Below are 15,936 nucleotides of genomic sequence, written 5' to 3' on the forward strand. Positions count from 1 at the left end.
TGAGATTACTAAAGTGTGAAACAATTGCTTGGCTTGTCATCGGGGTTGTGCATGATGAGAGCATTCTTGTGTAACGAAAATGGAGCATGACTAAACTATATGATTTTGTAGGGATGAACTTTCTTTGGCCATGTTATTTTGAGAAGACATAATTGCTTTGTTAGTATGCTTGAAGTATTACTATTTCTATTCAATATGAACTTTTCTCTTGAATCTTTCGGATCTGAATATTCATACCACAGTTAAGAAGAATTACATTAAAATTATGCCAAGTAGCACTATGCATCAAAAATTCTGTTTTTATCATTTACCTACTCGAGGACGAGCATGAATTAAGCTTGGGGATGCTTGATACGTCTCCAACGTATCTGTAATTTTTGATTGCTCCATGCTATATTATCTACTATTTTGGACATTATTGGGATTTATTATCCACTTTTATATTATTTTTGGGACTAACCTATTAACCGGAGGCCCAGCCCATAATTGTTGTTTTTTGCCTGTTTTAGGGTTTCAAAGAAAATGAATATCAAGCGGAGTCCAAACGGAATGAAACCTTCGGGAACGTGATTTTCTCAATGAACAAGACCCAGGAGAATTGGACCCTACGTCAAGACACAAAAGAGGAGGCCAGGAGGTAGGAGGGCACGCCTACCCCCCCCCCCCCCCAGGCGCGCCCTCCACCCTCATGGGCCCCGTGTTGCTCCACCGACGTACTCCTCTTCCTCCTATATATACCTACGTACCCCCAAACGATCAGATACGGAGCCAAGAACCTACCACCGCCGCAACTTTCTGTATCGACGAGATCCCATCTTGGGGCCTGTCCGGGAGCTCCGCCGGAGGGGCATCGATCACGTAGGGCTTCCACACCAGCACCATAGCCCCTCCGATGAAGTGTGAGTAGTTCACCTCAGACCTACGGGTCCATAGTTAGTAGCTAGATGGCTTCTTCTCTCTTTTTGGATCTCAATACAATGTTCTCCCCCTCTCTTGTGGAGATCTATTTGATGTAATCTTCTTTTTGCGGTGTGTTTGTTGAGACCGATGAATTGTGGGTTTATGATCAAGTCTATCTATGAACAATATTTGAATCTTCTTTGAATTCTTTTATGTATGATTGGTTATCTTTGCAAGTCTCTTCGAATTATCAGTTTGGTTTGGCCTACTAGATTGATCTTTCTTGCAATGGGAGAAGTGCTTAGCTTTGGGTTCAATCTTGCGGTGTCCTTTCCCAGTGACAGTAGGGGCAGCAAGGAACGTATTGTATTGTTGCCATCGAGGATAACAAGATGGGGTTTTCATCATATTGCATGAGTTTATCCCTCTACATCATGTCATCTTGCTTAAGGTGTTACTCTGTTTTCATTAACTTAATACTCTAGATGCATGCTGGATAGTGGTCGATGAGTGGAGTAATAGTAGTAGATGCAGGCAGGAGTCGATCTACTTGTCTCAGACGTGATGCCTATATACCTGATCATGCCTAGATATTCTCATAACTATGCTCAATTCTGTCAATTGCTCAACAGTAATTTGTTCACCCACCGTAGAATACTTATTCTCTCGAGAGAAGCCACTAGTGAAACCTATGGCCCCCCGGGTCTATCTTCATCATATTAATCTCCTACTACTTTGTTTTCTTTTGCTAACGGAGCTCACGAGATTTTCTACTTTGAGTTTTGTGTTGTGAAGTTTTCAAGTTTTGGGTAAAGATTTGATGGATTATGGAACAAGGAGTGGCAAGAGCCTAAGCTTGGGGATGCCCATAGCACCCCCAAGATAATCTAAGGACACCTAAAAGCCAAAGTTTGGGGATGCCCCGAAAGGCATCCCCTCTTTCGTCTACTTCTATCAGTAACTTTACTTGGAGCTATATTTTTATTCACCACATGATATGTGATTTGCTTGGAGCGTCTTGTATGATTTGAGTCTTTACTTTTTAGTTTACCACAGTCATCCTTGTTGTACATATCTTTCGAGAGAGCCATACATGATTTGGAATTTTTTAGAATACTCTATGTGCTTCGCTTATATCTTTTGAGTTTCATAGTTTTTCTCTAGTACTTCACTTATATCTTTTAGAGCACGGTGGTGGATTTGTTTTATAGAAACAATCGATCTCTCATGCTTCAGTTAGATTATTTTGAGAGTCTTAAATAGCATGGTAATTTACTTAAAATCCTAATGTGCTAGGTATTCAAGATTAGTAAAATTTTCTTATGAGTGTTTTGAATACTAAGAGAAGTTTGATGCTTGATGATTGTTTTGAGATATGGAGGTAATAATATCAAAGTCATGCTAGTTGAATAGTTGTGAAATTGAGAAATGCTTGTGTTGAAGTTTTCAAGTCCCGTAGCATGCACGTATGGTAAACGTTATGTAACAAATTTGAAACATGAGGTGTTATTTGATTGTCCTCCTTATGAGTGGCGGTCGGGGACGAGCGATGGTCTTTACCTACCAATTTATCGCCCTAGGAGCATGCGCGTAGTGCCGAGGTTTTTGATGACTTGTAGATTTTTGCAATAAGTATGTGAGTTCTTTATGACTAATGTTGAGTCCATGGATTATACGCACTCTCACCCCTCCATCCTTGCTAGCCTCTCCGGTACCGTGCATTGCCCTTTCTCACATTGAGAGTTGGCGTAAACTTCGCCGGTGCATCCAAACCCCGTGATATGATACTCTCTTTCACACATAAACCTCCTTATATCTTCCTCAAAACAGCCACCATACCTACCTATTATGGCATTTCCATAGCCATTCCGAGATATATTGCCATGCAACTTTCCACCATTCCGTTTATCATGACACATTCATTATTGTCATATTGCTTAGCATGATCATGTAGTTGACATAGTATTTTTGGCAAAGCCACCGTTCATAATTCTCTCATACATGTCACTCTTGGTCCATTGCATATCCCTGTACACCGCCGGAGGCATTCATATAAAGTCATCTTTTGTTCTAGTATCGAGTTCTAATCATTGAGTTGTAAATAAATAGAAGTGTGATGATCATCATTTTCTAGAGCATTGTCCCAAGTGAGGAATTATAAAAAAAGAAAAAAGAAAGGCCATATATAAAAAAAGAGAGAAAGGCCAAATAAAAAATGAGAGAAAAAGAGAGAAGGGAGAATGTTACTATCCTTTGCCACACTTGTGCTTCAAAGTAGCACCGTAGTCTTCATGATAGAGAGTCTCTTGTTTTGTCACTTTCATATACTAGTTGGAATTTTCATTATAGAACTTGGCTTGTATATGGCAACAATGGGCCTCCTCAAGTGCCCTATGTCTTCGTGAGCAAGCAAGTTGGATGCACACCCACTTAGTTTCTTTTGACCTTTCATACATTTATAGCTCTAGTGCATCCGTTGCATGGCAATCCCTACTCCTTGCATTAACATCAATCGGTGGGCATCTCCATAGCCCATTGATTAGCCTCGTTGATGTGAGACTTTCTCCTTTTTGTCTTCTCCACATAACCCCCCTCATTATATTCTATTCCATCCATAGTGCTATGTCCATGGCTCGTGCTCATATATTGCGTGAAAGTTTATAGGTTTGAGATTAGTAAAGTATGAAACAATTGTTGGCTTGTCATCGGGGTTGTGCATGATGAGAGCATTCTTGTGTAACGAAAATGGAGCATGACTAAACTATATGATTTTGTAGGGATGAACTTTCTTTGGCCATGTTATTTTGAGAAGACATAATTGCTTTGTTAGTATGCTTGAAGTATTACTATTTCTATTCAATATGAACTTTTCTCTTGAATCTTTCGGATCTGAATATTCATACCACAGTTAAGAAGAATTACATTAAAATTATGCCAAGTAGCACTATGCATCAAAAATTCTGTTTCTATCATTTACCTACTCGAGGACGAGCATGAATTAAGCTTGGGGATGTTTGATACGTCTCCAACGTATCTGTAATTTTTGATTGCTCCATGCTATATTATCTACTATTTTGGACATTATTGGGATTTATTATCCACTTTTATATTATTTTTGGGACTAACCTATTAACCGGAGGCCCAGCCCAGAATTGTTGTTTTTTGCCTGTTTTAGGGTTTCAAAGAAAATGAATATCAAGCGGAGTCCAAACGGAATGAAACCTTCGGGAACGTGATTTTCTCAACGAACAAGACCCAGGAGAATTGGACCCTACGTCAAGACACAAAAGAGGAGGCCAGGAGGTAGGAGGGCGCGCCTACCCCCCCCCCCCCAGGCGCGCCCTCCACCCTCATGGGCCCCCTGTTGCTCCAACGACGTACTGCTCTTCATCCTATATATACCTACGTACCCCCAAACGATCAGATACGGAGCCAAGACCCTACCACCGCCACAACTTTCTGTATCGACGAGATCCCATCTTGGGGCCTGTCCCGGAGCTCCGCCGGAGGGGCATCGATCACGGAGGGCTTCCACACCAGCACCATAGCGCCTCCGATGAAGTGTGAGTAGTTCACCTCAGACCTACGGGTCCATAGTTAGTAGCTAGATGGCTTCTTCTCTCTTTTTGGATCTCAATACAATGTTCTCCCCCTCTCTTGTGGAGATCTATTTGATGTCATCTTCTTTTTGCGGCGCGTTTGTTGAGACCGATGAATTGTGGGTTTATGATCAAGTCTATCTATGAACAATATTTGAATCTTCTTTTAATTCTTTTATGTATGATTGGTTATCTTTGCAAGTCTCTTTGAATTATCAGTTTGGTTTGGCCTACTAGATTGATCTTTCTTGCCATGGGAGAAGTGCTTAGCTTTGGGTTCAATCTTGCGGTGTCCTTTCCCAGTGACAGTAGAGGCAGCAAGGAACGTATTGTATTGTTGCCATCGAGGATAACAAGATGGGGTTTTCATCATACTGCATGAGTTTATCCCTCTACATCATGTCATCTTGCTTAAGGCGTTACTCTGTTGTCATTAACTTAATACTCTAGATGCATGCTGGATAGTGGTCGATGAGTGGAGTAATAGTAGTAGATGCAGGGAGGAGTCGATCTACTTGTCTCAGACGTGATGCCTATATACATGATCATGCCTAGATATTCTCATAACTATGCTCAATTCTGTCAATTGCTCAACAGTAATTTGTTCACCCACCGTAGAATACTTATTCTCTCGAGAGAATCCACTAGTGAAACCAATGGCCCCCGGGTCTATCTTCATCATATTAATCTCCTACTACTTTGTTTTCTTTCGCTAACGGAGCTCACGAGATTTTCTACTTTGAGTTTTGTGTTGTGAAGTTTTCAAGTTTTGGGTAAAGATTTGATGGATTATGGAACAAGGAGTGGCAAGAGCCTAAGCTTGGGGATGCCCATAGCACCCCCAAGATAATCTAAGGACACCTAAAAGCCAAAGGTTGGGATGCCCCGGAAGGCATCCCCTCTTTCTTCTACTTCTATCGGTAACTTTACTTGGAGCTATATTTTTATTCACCACATGATATGTGATTTGCTTGGAGCGTCTTGTATGATTTGAGTCTTTACTTTTTAGTTTACCACAGTCATCCTTGCTGTACATATCTTTCGAGAGAGCCATACATGATTTGGAATTTTTTAGAATACTCTATGTGCTTCGCTTATATCTTTTGAGTTTCATAGTTTTTCTCTAGTACTTCACTTATATCTTTTAGAGCACGGTGGTGGATTTGTTTTATAGAAATTATTGATCTCTCATGCTTCACTTAGATTATTTTGAGAGTCTTAAATAGCATGGTAATTTACTTAAAATCCTAATATGCTAGGTATTCATGATTAGTAAAATTTTCTTATGAGTGTTTTGAATACTAAGAGAAGTTTGATGCTTGATGATTGTTTTGAGATATGGAGGTAATAATATCAAAGTCATGCTAGTTGAATAGTTGTGAAATTGAGAAATGCTTGTGTTGAAGTTTTCAAGTCCCGTAGCATGCACGTATGGTAAACGTTATGTAACAAATTTGAAACATGAGGTGTTATTTGATTGTCCTCCTTATGAGTGGCGGTCAGGGACGAGCGATGGTCTTTACCTACCAATTTATCGCCCTAGGAGCATGCGCGTAGTGCCGAGGTTTTTGATGACTTGTAGATTTTTGCAATAAGTATGTGAGTTCTTTATGACTAATGTTGAGTCCATGGATTATACGCACTCTCACCCCTCCATCCTTGCTAGCCTCTCCGGTACCGTGCATTGCCCTTTCTCACATTGAGAGTTGGCGTAAACTTCGCCGGTGCATCCAAACCCCGTGATATGATACGCTCTTTCACACATAAACCTCCTTATATCTTCCTCAAAACAGCCACCATACCTACCTATTATGGCATTTCCATAGCCATTCCGAGATATATTGCCATGCAACTTTCCACCATTCCGTTTATCATGACACATTCATTATTGTCATATTGCTTAGCATGATCATGTAGTTGACATAGTATTTTTGGCAAAGCCACCGTTCATAATTCTTTCATACATGTCACTCTTGGTCCATTGCATATCCCTGTACACCGCCGGAGGCATTCATATAAAGTCATCTTTTGTTCTAGTATCGAGTTGTAATCATTGAGTTGTAAATAAATAGAAGTGTGATGATCATCATTTTCTAGAGCATTGTCCCAAGTGTGGAATTATAAAAAAAGAAAAAAAGAAAGGCCATATATAAAAAGAGAGAGAAAGGCCAAATAAAAAAATGAGAGAAAAAGAGATAAGGGACAATGTTACTATCCTTTGCCACACTTGTGCTTCAAAGTAGCACCGTAATCTTCATGATAGAGAGTCTCTTGTTTTGTCACTTTCATATACTAGTTGGAATTTTCATTATAGAACTTGGCTTGTATATGGCAACAATGGGCCTCCTCAAGTGCCCTATGTCTTCGTGAGCAAGCAAGTTGGATGCACACCCACTTAGTTTCTTTTGACCTTTCATACATTTATAGCTCTAGTGCATCCGTTGCATGGCAATCCCTACTCCTTGCATTAACATCAATCGGTGGGCATCTCCATAGCCCATTGATTAGCCTCGTTGATGTGAGACTTTCTCCTTTTTGTCTTCTCCACATAACCCCCCTCATTATATTCTATTCCATCCATAGTGCTATGTCCATGGCTCGTGCTCATATATTGCGTGAAAGTTTATAGGTTTGAGATTACTAAAGTATGAAACAATTGCTTGGCTTGTCATCGGGGTTGTGCATGATGAGAGAATTCTTGTGTAACGAAAATGGAGCATGACTAAACTATATGATTTTGTAGGGATGAACTTTCTTTGGCCATGTTATTTTGAGAAGACATAATTGCTTTGTTAGTATGCTTGAAGTATTACTATTTCTATTCAATATGAACTTTTCTCTTGAATCTTTCGGATCTGAATATTCATACCACAGTTAAAAAGAATTACATTAAAATTATGCCAAGTAGCACGATGCATCAAAAATTCTGTTTTTATCATTTACCAACTTGAGGACGAGCATGAATTAAGCTTGGGGATGCTTGATACGTCTCCAACGTATCTGTAATTTTTGATTGCTCCATGCTATATTATCTACTATTTTGGACATTATTGGGATTTATTATCCACTTTTATATTATTTTTGGGACTAACCTATTAACCGGAGGCCCATCCCAGAATTGTTGTTTTTTTTTCCTGTTTTAGGGTTTCAAAGAAAATTAATATCAAGCGGACTCCAAACGGAATGAAACCTTCGGGAACGTGATTTTCTCAACGAACAAGACCCAGGAGAATTGGACCCTACGGCAAGACACAAAAGAGGAGGCCAGGAGGTTGGAGGGCGCGCCTACCCCCCCCCCCCCCCTAGGCGCGCCCTCCACCCTCATGGGCCCCCTGTTGCTCCACCGACGTACTCCTCTTCCTCCTATATATACCTACGTACCCCCAAACGATTAGATACGGAGCCAAGACCCTACCACCACCGCAACTTTCTGTATCGACGAGATCCCATCTTGGGGCCTGTCCCGGAGCTCCGCCGGAGGGGCATCGATCACGGAGGGCTTCCACACCAGCAACATAGCCCCTCCGATGAAGTGTGAGTAGTTCACCTCAGACCTAACGGTCCATAGTTAGTAGCTAGATGGCTTCTTCTCTCTTTTTGTATCTCAATACAGTGTTCTCCCCCTCTCTTGTGGAGATCTATTCGATGTAATCTTCTTTTTGCGGTGTGTTTGTTGAGACCGATGAATTGTGGGTTTATGATCAAGTCTGTCTATGAACAATATTTGAATCTTCTTTGAATTCTTTTATGTATGATTGGTTATCTTTGCAAGTCTCTTCGAATTATCAGTTTGGTTTGGCCTACTAGATTGATCTTTCTTGCAATGGGAGAAGTGCTTAGCTTTGGGTTCAATCTTGCGGTGTCCTTTCCTAGTGACAGAAGGGGCAGCAAGGAACATATTGTATTGTTGCCATCGAGGATAACAAGATGGGGTTTTCATCATATTGCATGAGTTTATCCCTCTACATCATGTCATCTTGCTTAAGGCGTTACTTTGTTTTCATTAACTTAATACTCTAGATGCATGCTGGATAGTGGTCGATGAGTGGAGTAATAGTAGTAGATGCAGGCAGGAGTCGATCTACTTGTCTCGGACGTGATGCCTATATACATGATCATGCCTAGATATTCTCATAACTATGCTCAATTCTGTCAATTGCTCAACAGTAATTTGTTCACCCACCGTAGAATACTTATTCTCTCGAGAGAACCCACTAGTGAAACCTATGGCCCCCGGGTCTATCTTCATCATATTAATCTCCTACTACTTTGTTTTCTTTCGCTAACGGAGCTCACGAGATTTTCTACTTTGAGTTTTGTGTTGTGAAGTTTTCAAGTTTTGGGTAAAGATTTGATGGATTATGGAACAAGGAGTGGCAAGAGCCTAAGCTTGGGGATGCCCATAGCACCCCCAAGATAATCTAAGGACACCTAAAAGCCAAAGGTTGGGATGCCCCGGAAGGCATCCCCTCTTTCGTCTACTTCTATCAGTAACTTTACTTGGAGCTATATTTTTATTCACCACATGATATGTGATTTGCTTGGAGCGTCTTGTATGATTTGAGTCTTTACTTTTTAGTTTACCACAGTCATCCTTGCTGTACATATCTTTCGAGAGAGCCATACATGATTTGGAATTTTTTAGAATACTCTATGTGCTTCGCTTATATCTTTTGAGTTTCATAGTTTTTCTCTAGTACTTCACTTATATCTTTTAGAGCACGGTGGTGGATTTGTTTTATAGAAACTATTGATCTCTCATGCTTCACTTAGATTATTTTGAGAGTCTTAAATAGCATGGTAATTTACTTAAAATCCTAATATGCTAGGTATTCATGATTAGTAAAATTTTCTTATGAGTGTTTTGAATACTAAGAGAAGTTTGATGCTTGATGATTGTTTTGAGATATGGAGGTAATAATATCAAAGTCATGCTAGTTGAGTAGTTGTGAAATTGAGAAATGCTTGTGTTGAAGTTTTCAAGTCCCGTAGCATGCACGTATGGTAAACGTTATGTAACAAATTTGAAACATGAGGTGTTATTTGATTGTCCTCCTTATGAGTGGCGGTCAGGGACGAGCGATGGTCTTTACCTACCAATTTATCGCCCTAGGAGCATGCGCGTAGTGCCGAGGTTTTTGATGACTTGTAGATTTTTGCAATAAGTATGTGAGTTCTTTATGACTAATGTTGAGTCCATGGATTATACGCACTCTCACCCCTCCATCCTTGCTAGCCTCTCCGGTACCGTGCATTGCCCTTTCTCACATTGAGAGTTGGCGTAAACTTCGCCGGTGCATCCAAACCCCGTGATATGATACACTCTTTCACACATAAACCTCCTTATATCTTCCTCATAACAGCCACCATACCTACCTATTATGGCATTTCCATAGCCATTCCGAGATATATTGCCATGCAACTTTCCACCATTCCGTTTATCATGACACATTCATTATTGTCATATTGCTTAGCATGATCATGTAGTTGACATAGTATTTTTGGCAAAGCCACCGTTCATAATTCTTTCATACATGTCACTCTTGGTCCATTGCATATCCCTGTACACCGCCGGAGGCATTCATATAAAGTCATCTTTTGTTCTAGTATCGAGTTGTAATCATTGAGTTGTAAATAAATAGAAGTGTGATGATCATCATTTTCTAGAGCATTGTCCCAAGTGAGGAATTATAAAAAAAGAAAAAAAGAAAGGCCATATATAAAAAAAGAGAGAAAGGCCAAATAAAAAATGAGAGAAAAAGAGAGAAGGGACAATGTTACTATCCTTTGCCACACTTGTGCTTCAAAGTAGCACCGTAATCTTCATGATAGAGAGTCTCTTGTTTTGTCACTTTCATATACTAGTTGGAATTTTCATTATAGAACTTGGCTTGTATATGGCAACAATGGGCCTCCTCAAGTGCCCTATGTCTTCGTGAGCAAGCAAGTTGGATGCACACCCACTTAGTTTCTTTTGACCTTTCATACATTTATAGCTCTAGTGCATCCGTTGCATGGCAATCCCTACTCCTTGGATTAACATCAATCGGTGGGCATCTCCATAGCCCATTGATTAGCCTCGTTGATGTGAGACTTTCTCCTTTTTGTCTTCTCCACATAACCCCCCTCATTATATTCTATTCCATCCATAGTGCTATGTCCATGGCTCGTGCTCATATATTGCGTGAAAGTTTAAAGGTTTGAGATTACTAAAGTATGAAACAATTGCTTGGCTTGTCATCGGGGTTGTGCATGATGAGAGCATTCTTGTGTAACGAAAATGGAGCATGACTAAACTATATGATTTTGTAGGGATGAACTTTCTTTGGCCATGTTATTTTGAGAAGACATAATTGCTTTGTTAGTATGCTTGAAGTATTACTATTTCTATTCAATATGAACTTTTCTCTTGAATCTTTCGGATCTGAATATTCATACCACAGTTAAAAAGAATTACATTAAAATTATGCCAAGTAGCACTATGCATCAAAAATTCTGTTTATATCATTTACCTACTCGAGGACGAGCATGAATTAAGCTTGGGGATGCTTGATACGTCTCCAACGTATCTATAATTTTTGATTGCTCCATGCTATATTATCTACTATTTTGGACATTATTGGGATTTATTATCCACCATTATATTATTTTTGGGACTAACCTATTAACCAGAGGCCCAGCCCAGAATTGTTGTTTTTTGCCTATTTTAGGGTTTCAAAGAAAATGAATATCAAGCAGAGTCCAAACGGAATGAAACCTTCGGGAACGTGATTTTCTCAACGAACAAGACCCAGGAGAATTGGACCCTACGGCAAGACACAAAAGAGGAGGCCAGGAGGTAGGAGGGCGCGCCTACCCCCCCCCCCCCAGGCGCGCCCTCCACCCTCATGGGCCCCCTGTTGCTCCACCGACGTACTCCTCTTCCTCCTATATATACCTACGTACCCCCAAACGATTAGATACGGAGCCAAGACCCTACCACCACCGCAACTTTTTGTATCGACGAGATCCCATCTTGGGGCCTGTCCCGGAGCTCCGCCGGAGGGGCATCGATCACGGAGGGCTTCCACACCAGCACCATAGCCCCTCCGATGAAGTGAGAGTAGTTCACCTCAGACCTAAGGGTCCATAGTTAGTAGCTAGATGGATTCTTCTCTCTTTTTGGATCTCAATACAATGTTCTCCCCCTCTCTTGTGGAGATCTATTCGATGTAATCTTCTTTTTGCGGTGTGTTTGTTGAGACCGATGAATTGTGGGTTTATGATCAAGTCTATCTATGAACAATATTTGAATCTTCTTTGAATTCTTTTATGTATGATCGGTTATCTTTGCAAGTCTCTTCGAATTATCAGTTTGGTTTGGCCTACTAGATTGATCTTTCTTGCAATGGGAGAAGTGCTTAGCTTTGGGTTCAATCTTGCGGTGTCCTTTCCCAGTGACAGTAGGGGCAGCAAGGAACATATTGTATTTTTGCCATCGAGGATAACAAGATGGGGTTTTCATCATATTGCATGAGTTTATCCCTCTACATCATGTCATCTTGCTTAAGGCGTTACTCTGTTTTCATTAACTTAATACTCTAGATGCATGCTGGATAGTGGTCAATGAGTGGAGTAATAGTAGTAGATGCAGGCAGGAGTCGATCTACTTGTCTCGGACGTGATGCCTATATACATGATTATGCCTAGATATTCTCATAACTATGCTCAATTCTGTCAATTGCTCAACAGTAATTTGTTCACCCACCGTAGAATACTTATTCTCTCGAGAGAAGCCACTAGTGAAACCTATGGCCCCCGGGTCTATCTTCATCATATTAATCTCCTACTACTTTGTTTTCTTTCGCTAACGGAGCTCACGAGATTTTCTACTTTGAGTTTTGTGTTGTGAAGTTTTCAAGTTTTGGGTAAAGATTTGATGGATTATGGAACAAGGAGTGGCAAGAGCCTAAGCTTGTGGATGCCCATAGCACCCCCAAGATAATCTAAGGACACCTAAAAGCCAAAGCTTGGGATGCCCCGGAAGGCATCCCCTCTTTCGTCTACTTCTATCGGTAACTTTACTTGGAGCTATATTTTTATTCACCACATGATATGTGATTTGCTTGGAGCGTCTTGTATGATTTGAGTCTTTACTTTTTAGTTTACCACAGTCATCCTTGCTGTACATATCTTTCGAGAGAGCCATACATGATTTGGAATTTTTTAGAATACTCTATGTGCTCCGCTTATATCTTTTGAGTTTCATAGTTTTTCTCTAGTACTTCACTTATATCTTTTAGAGCACGGTGGTGGATTTGTTTTATAGAAACTATTGATCTCTCATGCTTCACTTAGATTATTTTGAGAGTCTTAAATAGCATGGTAATTTACTTAAAATCCTAATATGCTAGGTATTCAAGATTAGTAAAATTTTCTTATGAGTGTTTTGAATACTAAGAGAAGTTTGATGCTTGATGATTGTTTTGAGATATGGAGGTAATAATATCAAAGTCATGCTAGTTGAGTAGTTGTGAAATTGAGAAATGCTTGTGTTGAAGTTTTACAGTCCCGTAGCATGCACGTATGGTAAACATTATGTAACAAATTTGAAACATGAGGTGTTATTTGATTGTCCTCCTTATGAGTGGCGGTCGGGGGCGAGCGATGGTCTTTACCTACCAATCTATCCCCCTAGGAGCATGCGCGTAGTGCCGAGGTTTTTGATGACTTGTAGATTTTTGCAATAAGTATGTGAGTTCTTTATGACTAATGTTGAGTCCATGGATTATACGCACTCTCACCCCTCCATCCCTGCTAGCCTCTCCGGTACCGTGCATTGCCCTTTCTCACATTGAGAGTTGGCGTAAACTTCGCCGGTGCATCCAAACCCCGTGATATGATACGCTCTTTCACACATAAACCTCCTTATATCTTCCTCAAAACAGCCACCATACCTACCTATTATGGCATTTCCATAGCCATTCCGAGATATATTGCCATGCAACTTTCCACCATTCCATTTATCATGACACATTCATTATTGTCATATTGCTTAGCATGATCATGTAGTTGACATAGTATTTTTGGCAAAGCCACCGTTCATAATTCTTTCATACATGTCACTCTTGGTCCATTGCATATCCCTGTACACCGCCGGAGGCATTCATATAAAGTCATCTTTTGTTTTAGTATCGAGTTCTAAATAAATAGAAGTGTGATGATCATCATTTTCTAGAGCATTGTCCCAAGTGAGGAATTATAAAAAAAAGAAAAAGAAAGGCCATATATAAAAAAAGAGAAAGGCCAAATAAAAAATGAGAGAAAAAAAAAGAAGGGACAATGTTACTATCCTTTGCCACACTTGTGCTTCAAAGTAGCGCCGTAATCTTCATGATAGAGAGTCTCTTGTTTTGTCACTTTCATATACTAGTGGAAATTTTCATTATATAACTTGGTTTGTATATTCCAACAATGGGCCTCCTCAAGTGCCCTAGGTCTTCGTGAGCAAGCAAGTTGGATGCACAGCCACTTAGTTCTTTTGAGCTTTCATACATTTATAGCTCTAGTTCATCCGTTGCATGGCAATCCCTACTCCTTGCATTAACATCAATGGGTGGGCATCTCCATAGCCCATTGATTAGCCTCGTTGATGTGAGACTTTCTCCTTTTTGTCTTCTCCACATAACCCCCCTCATTATATTATATTCCACCCATAGTGCTATGTCCATGGCTCACACTCATATATTGCGTGAAAGTTTATAGGTTTGAGATTACTAAAGTATGAAACAATTGCTTGGCTTGTCATCAAGGTTGTGCATGACGAGAGCATTCTTGTGTAACGAAAATGGAGCATGACTAAACTATATAATTTTGTAGGGATGAACTTTCTTTGGCCATGTTATTTTGAGAAGACATAATTGTTTTGTTAGCATGCTTGAAGTATTATTATTTCTATGTCAGTATGAACTTTTGTCTTTGACTCTTTCGGATCTGAATATTCATACCACAATTAAGAAGAATTACATTAAAATTATGCCAAGTAGCACTCCGCATCAAAAATTCTGTTTTTATCATTTACCTACTCGAGGACGAGCATGAATTAAGCTTGGGGATGCTTGATACATCTCCAACGTATCTGTAATTTTTGATTGCTCCATACTATATTATCTACTGTTTTGGATATTATTGGGCTTTATTATCCACTTTTATATTATTTTTGGGACTAACCTATTAACCGGAGGCCCTTCCCAGAATTGTTGTTTTTTGCCTGTTTTAGGGTTTCGAAGAAAAGGAATATCAAACGGAGTCCAAACGGAAGGAAAGCTTCATGAACGTGTTTTTCTCAACGAACAAGACCCAGGAGACTTGAACCCTACGTCAAGACACAGAAGAGGAGGCCACGAGGTAGGCGGGCGTGCCTACCCCGCCCCCCCCCCAGGCGCGCCCTCCACCCTCGTGGGCCCCCTGTTGCTCCACCGACGTATTCCTCTTCCTCCTATATATACCTACGTACCCCCAAACGATCAGATACGGAACCAAAACCCTACCACCGCCGCAACTTTCTGTATCCACGAGATCCCATCTTGGGGCCTGTCCCGGAGCTCCGCCGGAGGGGGCATTGATCACGGAGGGCTTCTACACCAACACCATAGCCCCTCTAATGAAGTGTGAGTAGTTCACCTCAGACCTACGGGTCCATATAGTTAGTAGCTAGATGGCTTCTTCTCTCTTTTTGGATATCAATACAATGATCTCGCGCTCTCTTGTGGAGATCAATTCGATGTAATCTTCTTTTTGCGGTGTGTTTGTTGAGATGATGAATTGTGGGTTTATGATCAAGTCTATCCATGAACAATATTTGAATCTTCTCTAAATTCTTTTATGTACGATTAGTTATCTTTGCAAGTCTCTTCGAATTATCAGTTTGGTTTGGCCTACTAGATTGATCTTTCTTGCGATGGGAGAAGTGCTTAGCTTTGGGTTCAATCTTGCGGTGTCCTTTCCCAGTGACAGTAGGGGTAGCAAGGCACGTATTGTATTGTTGCCATCGAGGATAACAAGATGGGGTTTTCATCATGTTGCATGAGTTTATCCCTCTACATCATGTCATCTTGCTTAAGGCGTTACTCTGTTTTCATGAACTTAATACTCTAGATGAATGCTGGATAGCGGTCGATGAGTGGAGTAATAGTACTAGATGCAGGCAGGAGTCGGTCTACTTGTCTCGGACGTGATGCCTATATACATGATCATACCTAGATATTCTCATAACTATGCTCAATTCTGTCAATTCTCAACAGTAATTTGTTCACCCACCGTAGAATACTTATTCTCTCGAGAGAAGCCACTAGTGAAACCTATGGCCCCCGGGTCTATCTTCATCATATTAATCTCCTACTACTTAGTTATTTCCTTTGCTTTTTACTTTGCTTTTATTTTACTTTGCATCTTTATC

Source organism: Triticum aestivum, chromosome 1A (assembly GCF_018294505.1).
Source record: "Triticum aestivum cultivar Chinese Spring chromosome 1A, IWGSC CS RefSeq v2.1, whole genome shotgun sequence".
Classification (NCBI taxonomy): Eukaryota; Viridiplantae; Streptophyta; class Magnoliopsida; order Poales; family Poaceae; genus Triticum; species Triticum aestivum.